General features: G+C 36.3%; 1 long non-coding RNA gene across 3 annotated transcripts in view; it reads left to right on the forward strand.

Annotated features, from left to right (window-relative positions):
* LOC140946224 (uncharacterized) overlaps positions 1–7,500 on the forward strand; it is a 9,296-nt gene that overhangs the window by 382 nt on the left and 1,414 nt on the right. The window contains exons 2-4 of one of the 3 annotated variants that reach the window (XR_012166822.1): positions 3,836–4,198; positions 5,721–6,012; positions 7,199–7,341. This is a non-coding gene — a long non-coding RNA (uncharacterized lncRNA). The remainder of the gene's footprint in view (positions 1–3,835; positions 4,199–5,720; positions 6,013–7,198; positions 7,342–7,500) is intronic. The other 2 variants (XR_012166824.1, XR_012166823.1) reach the window with 2 other exon arrangements.

The following is a 7,500-nucleotide window of genomic DNA, read 5'->3' on the forward strand; positions in this document are numbered from 1 at the left end:
GCGTCAATAACATAGGCGAATGGGATCAGTCGTCGATATTCGATTGAAGAGGAGTTAGAAAATGTCATTTTCCAAATAAATATATCTTTACCATAATCTCTTTGTGCTAAAGTGTAGAATTTGCTCTATTTCTAATCGAATCGTCAACACTCTTACAAGCCGCTATTTAAAAACACCAATATCGGACTCAGATAGTCCAGAAGTCAAAATATAACAAAACAAAGCTAACATATTTTTAACTGAATGTCTCCTTGTCGTTCCTGGCCGGTTAACATTGCACTTTAAGTTGAGTGTTGCACTCGTAGGTTTTGCACTAAATACAAAGTAAAGGCTGGCTACAAGGAAAAGGGATCATCTCCACGTCAAGCACTATCAATTTGCAATTAATTGATGGGTCTGCTCCAAATTGTAAACGGCTAATCTTCAGGTAATGTGTGATCAGGTTTCTTGCTTCCCTGCTAGCAGAGGTCTCTGACAATGAGGCAAAAATGAGAGGAAGGAGAGAGACTCTCTCCCTCCTCTCGGAGGAAGGAAATAAGAAATGAGAGGAAAGGAGAGAGAAAGAAATGAGGAAGGAAGAGGGAGGAAATGAGAATGAGGAAATAACAGCTCTCTCCTTCCTCTCATTTTTGCCTTGTCGTGAGAAGGGAAGCTTCTTGCTTGCTGGCTCCCCAAACCCATTGCAACTGCACGATAATTGCTTGCTCATCAACAAAGACTTGACCTTTTACGCTCTGCCATGACTCACATAATGGGGAGGATTACTGCACGGTTTGAATATTCAAGCTTAGGGTCCACACAACAATACAGCATTTGCCATGGAAGAACGGTACTATTGCTTCTCAGTCAGTTTGACATCACAGAAGTGTCTTGAGTTTCGCTCCAAAATTCCCGTAGTACCCGTCCCTGCGAGTGATGCCAGTGGATAGTACATACGATTGCAAAACTTGACAAAATGCCACATTCAGTTAAAGATATGTTACCTTTGTTTTTGTTATATTTTGACTTCTGGGCTATTTTAGTTTGATACTAGGGTTTTTAAATGTAGTGACTTGTTAGAGTGTCAGATTTGATCAGAAACAGAGGAAATTCTACCCGAAAATAAACCACAACATGTTAGCACAAAGAGGTAATGGTAGAGATATATTTTTTTGAAAAATGACAAATTTTCTAACTCTTCTTCAGTCAAATGTCGACGACTCATCACATTTTGACATGCACCACATCTGGGCAGCTTGTGGTATTTCTAGTATTTTTTGTACAAAAGCATAAATATTTCTTTCATTATCCTATGCTTATTAAATGAGGTGCTGTATGTTGATTCAGAATTTTTAAGCACCCTTTTAGTTTCTTGCGTTCTCACCTTATCCATGAAATAGAACAGCGGCTCACATCCAAATACATCCGATAAATGCATAATGAGCGCTCCATCTTCATCATCTGAAAAATGGCATAATATATAAAGAGCTTGCTCTACACTCTGTATGTAATTGGCTTTTAAGGAAGGGATACAAAACAAGCATTTAGATGGCAGAAGTTCTTTATTGTACCAAGTTGAATCGGCTGATTGTACTACAAATAGATAGTAACAGCATTTGAACTTAAGGCTGAGACGCTTGTGACCGAATTGCATTCTGTACATTCCATTCATTCTTATTAGTGGAAGTCCAAATGAATGCTGGCTACATACATGCAACGCATGCATAAAAAGAAACTGGAGATTAGGATTGTGGGCTCCTCTTGTTGCCCGCAAATAAAAAAGGCATGCACAGAAAATTATTAAGCTACCTGGAATATCACATTGGTCTTTGTCTGGAACTTTCATGTGAACCATCCTGTATACATTTCTTGTGAGGCTTTCCTTGCAGTCTTTCCAGTTTTCCTTCATATCTGTCAACCTACACTTGGTCCTCAGCTCCATCTCGACCATTAACTGGAAGATTACATGCATACATACATATAAGAGTACATTCACATAATAATATGCATGTACAGGGTGTATATACAACTTATAAGGGTCAAACCAACCCTGGCTGTTTAAGTGTTTGTCATCCCACATGGAAGGCTATTGGATTTTAATGAGCCAGTGTATGTAGTTGAACCAAAAGTATTTCTTATGGTTAATCTTATACTAAAAGGCACTTAAGCTCACGGCTTTGCTTGCGTGTATTCAAAGACCATCCGAAATAACTAGTCCTATTATTAGTAAAACTGCATGTGTATATTACTTACATTTTTTGGTTTTTTCGTTTAAATCATTTAATGATACTTTAACTTACTGCCTTCTCATTTCCCAGAAATGGGTACTGCTCCATTACCACTTTGGTAACATCTTTTTCTTCAATCTTATCAATAGCTGAACATTGGCTTTTAAATGTTAGAGACATGAGGTGATGTAACACCTCATATCGGCTTGTCCCCCTTTTGATCTCGGCCTCAAGTTGTTGATACATCTTTTCTTCTTCTTTTTCATCTGGTTGGACCAGGCTGGCCAATGGTTTTTTTTGTTTGTTTGTGTTGAAATAATACTTTGAATTGTATAGCCGTCTCTTCATGCTATACAAGACATTGGCCTATAAATTTGAAATAATAAGCCATAAAAAGCATTGATTAGCACTTGCATTCTTCTTGTAAAACTTAAAGCTGGTGAGATAATGAGACTAAACATACAAACTAATCTTGTCCATGAATTGTGCTTCACTTTTCAAAAACATACAAACTCTGAAGTTCAAAAGCTGCCTTCACAATTGCATTTTTCGTTGCTTTCAATCATAGAAATTATAACAAGCACAAGCAACAAAAATTGAAACACCAAAACACGAAAAAAATTGAAATCCACCTGTCACATTAATCACAAACCATGACCATTTGAACTGCATGATTAAAGTAAAGTTCTGTTTCCTTAAAGGTCCACTAAGGTGACTGAGGGCAACGAAAACTGCAGACAGAATTTGCATGTTTTTGGAAAGAGCAGTAAATTTCTAAGTTCAAACCGAAATCTGTTATTGTAGAACTATTTTTCTTGATGACTGCTTAAGGCTGGTTTTCACTAGCGATGGAGTCGGAGTCATAAGTGGAGTTGTAAGTCGAGTGCTTATGACCTAGTGAAAATCAAAAATTGGAGTTGTAAGTGGAGTCATAAGCGCGACGGAATCAGGGTTAGAAGAATGAAAACATTTCCATTTCCTCTGACTCTGTCACTTACGTTCCGCTTATGAACTAGTGAAAACCAGATTGTCAGAGTCAGAAGCGGAAGCGGAAGGATAAGCCAATCGCAATGCACGTTCCCATGCTTTGTGATTGGTTTTGTTCCTCTGCTTCTGCTTCTAACTCTGACAGTCTGGTTTTCACTAGTTCTTTAGAAGGAACATAAGCGACGGAGTTGTAAGCAGAATTGGAACGCTGTTTTCACTAGATCATAAGCTCTACGTCTTCGCCTACAACTCTGACTCCGACTCTGTCACTAGTGAAAACCAGCCTTTAGTGCTTGAGCACTGACAGGAGTTATATCTTTTCATCCTGTTATTGAAATTTTATGTAATACTGTACAACAATATCTATCAGAATAATCGGGCAGCTTTAATGGCTGCTAAAGTAAATGCTCCCTTTCATTACTGATAAGAAATTGACAAAAGGATCAATGAAGTAGTCTATCCAAAGCCACTTTATCATTCCAGGGCCAGTGGCTCAAAGGTCCCATTACAGTAAGGTATCCAAAAGACTTCAGTGAAAATGTCAGTGGAGGAAACAAAAGCACATACATGTAATCATTCTTTAGATTTGTCTCATTTCCATTGCAAAATATTTATGTCATACTCTGTCAATTCCTTTGAAGGTGCATCATTTACACATAAGAATCACACGTCCCAAGACTTTATGAAAACAAGTACTGTATGTGGCCTGCTAGTGAATGTAGGTTAATAAGTCAATAAAATGTCAATACTTAACCCAATAAGGAAACATCTTGTCCTTGGGGAAACCAGGTGGCTTAGGATCTTGTAGGATTGGAACACGAGTGCATATCACCTGGGCCCCCATTCGCAGTGTTTCTGTCCCTAGAGTGATGCCTTCTTGGGCTTGCAAGCACGCTACGCATTCCCGGATAAACTTGTTTACTTCTGCAGGAGCTGGCCTTCTTCCAGATGAGAACTCCTGTGGTATTGGAAACCTGAACTTTTTCGAGAACTTTTCAATCCGGGTAAGCTCTGTTTCCTTCAGTATAGAGCAACTTTCTTCGGTCTGTTGAGAAAGACAGCCACAGTATTCAACAGTTTTTATTTATTTATTTATTCATTCCCATGAAGACAGATCTAGGTTAAGTAGACTTGTCTTCAATGTCACATCATCTGTTGGGATAAAGGCCAAGTTTGGCATCTTTGTGAGAGACAAGCCTGTATCTCATTTCATAGAGCATACATGTAGATAGGCACACTATGGTTCGCCTACTTCCAGTGTCCCCCATTTCAGGGTTGAAAGCATTTCAGTCACACTATCTAAAATCTTATATACAGCAGTAAATAGAAATAAATTATACTTTTACCTCTTCTTCACTGGATGTATTCAGCTGTGCAACCTGAAAAAAAAATTGGAAAATTATAAACACAGTACATAAAACACATATTGTAATATAAGTAGACTAATGGAACTGAGTGGTCTTGAATATTTGTTGTGAGTTAGAGTTTCATGCTTCTTGCAAAGCAATCATCCTACATGAAACTCTGAGTAGTAATAATGTTCAAGGCCATTAATTCAGTCTAGCTCCTTGTATTCTGTTATATTTTTACTATTGAGCATTCAGATTATAGTTGACGAGGACATAACTTTGGCACTTTATTTTAATAGAATTATGTATATGTAAATATCTTGTGATTCAATTTGTTTCCTTGGTTTAAATTTTATTTCCTTAGTATTCAAATATGGTAATGTATGATGATAAGTTGACAATCAAGACAATGAAAAATTCCAACAGGCAAATGCGACAGCCATATGCATATTTTTAGTTGTCTAGCCTTTTTAGCCTTTTAACTTAGTTTATAACCACTAGCTTTTTAGATTTGATTGTTATTAGTAGTTTTAACATTACTTAATCTTAATCAGGGGTCCTCCCTGAAAACCACTTAATGTGATGGGAGCTTCCTCTGTAAAGATCATTTTATTATTATTATCATTATCATTATTATTATTATTATTATTATTATTATTATTATTATTATTATTATTATTATTATTATTATCATTGTTCCAAATGAACCCACTCAATTTAAACCAAGGGAAAAAAGTGAACCATAACAAACAGCTTATTGATCATAAAAACAGAGTACCAGTGTGTAGTGTCCTCATTGACTTTAAGAAGAAAAATGAACACCGTGTACTCATCACGTTCATGCTTTAAGCCATGATTGATAGTATGTGCAGTCAGAAGTTAATGCAGAGATAAAATGTAATTATGTTGGTCATAGAGATACTGTTAATCGTATCTACTGAAAGTATTCTCTTGCTATCATTTAGCGATAAGTTCAGTTCTCATCTTGAGGAGAGTTACAATCTCTCTCTCTCTCTCTCTTTCAAAATTTCTAACTCATGTGATTGAAATTTTACGTACACTGGTAACTTCTAATGGAACAATCTGATGACCGCTTAGTAAGCCAAAACTCGAGTAACCATCTTCATTTTTCTATCCAAAATTTAATTCTGTTGTGCCTGTATATTTGCATTGACAGCTATGCCATCTGGTGTGGTACCTCGATCTCAGGATCAAAAGTTTCATCTGAGTCATCAGAATCAGATGCCTGTGGCAAAGATTCATTTTGAATGTCCCTGCATTTCTGTAACTGCAGTTCAACCCATGACTCAAAATGAAATGAGTCATCATCACTGAAATCCTTCTGGGTCAGTTCTTCGAGGTTGGGATCAAAAGTTTCATCTGAGTCGTAATAGATCTCATCATCATCAGAATCAGAAGCTCGAGGCAAAGATTTCTGTAACTGATGTTCAACCTAAATTGAGTTGCAGGTAAATTTAAATTGGTTTACTTTATATTTTTAGTGTTTAAACTTATGGTTTGCCTAGTCTAGTCTAAACTTTCCAACCAATTGATCAGTTTTCTGAATAAGGTTCCTAAATCCTATCCCAGGCTTACATTCTTAAAAATCATACCCTTCACAGCAGCACATACCTTTATTGCCAATATATGCCAGCCTCCTCCCCCGTGGGCAATATGTTAGTATCGATTAATTCATTGATTCATATATGTTCATTTCACTGTACTGATCGGCTCTTCATTGTACAGAATACAATAAAATTATTTGATGAAACAATTATGAAGTCCCTTAATGACACTATGCAATGATACAGGGTGTATGGTGTACATTGACTCTAACCCTTTCTCTTCTATAGCAAGTTCGTACTGTATATAATTTTCCACACTGATGGTTGTTTGACAAACGTTTTCAGACACACATAATTCCAATGTATTTTTCCCTTAGTTTTCAAAGAAATATTTTGAAGTTTTCCAAATAACATTTTGCTCTTTGATCACTTTTGCACGTAAGAAATTAATTCATAGGTTTAGTAGAATACACCCTGTTTGTTATTAGTTTTGTAAGTACCTTTTTTCAATCTTTTCAAGTGTCAGTTTTTTTAGTTGTTAACTTCATAAAGCTTTGTAAAACCCTTTTCAAAACCTTTTGGTTTTGTTTTTGACAAAAGTTCATTTGAATTCAATGTGTAACATGAATAAAATTAAAAATATGACTTTATGTGCTAGCTCATACCATTGTATGTCCTTTGGGATTCCTCTCATTTTCACCCGTCTCTCTGACTATTACACACTCATTCTGAAAATTTTAAAGTGACATTTAATTTTCCAAAAGCTGATTTATTAAATTCTTTCATTGATGTGGCCATATAAAATAGAGTACTTCACCATTTCAATGGTCATTCTAACATCTGAAGCAGGGGCGGATCCAGAAAATTCAGAAAGGGGTGACCAGGCCCATTTTTCACTTGCCAGCTATATATAAATACTTTATATTTTTGCGAGAATTCTATAAAAATACTACAAAATTTCAAAGAAAAAGGGGTGGCCAGGGCCCCTTCTACCCACCCCCAAATCCGCCCTTGTGAAGTGCATGTAGAAAAGTATAAAATACCAGTAAATAGGCTCATACCCGTTCTTTTTTCTTTGTCAACATTGTAGCTCCCTGCTTTTGACTTTGCGTCATCTGGATGGCTTGAATTGGTGCATCAGAAGTTGCCTGCAGTACATGTGATTTGACAATAATTTTTCATTCTGAACTGATGAGAGGAAATTTATGTGTGAACAAGGTGCAGTTTTCTTAGGTATCTGCTCTGTTAATATTTTTTGAGGATGCTATCTTATGTTACCAATCAGCAACAAAGCCCAAGGGTTATTTTTTTTTTACTTGACAGTTTTTGGTTTTCTCAAAATGTTTGGAAAAAAGTCATACCTTCGCCGGAGAAAAAGGATACCTTAAGTTT

Source organism: Porites lutea, chromosome 1, assembly GCF_958299795.1.
Source record: "Porites lutea chromosome 1, jaPorLute2.1, whole genome shotgun sequence".
Taxonomy (NCBI): Eukaryota; Metazoa; Cnidaria; class Anthozoa; order Scleractinia; family Poritidae; genus Porites; species Porites lutea.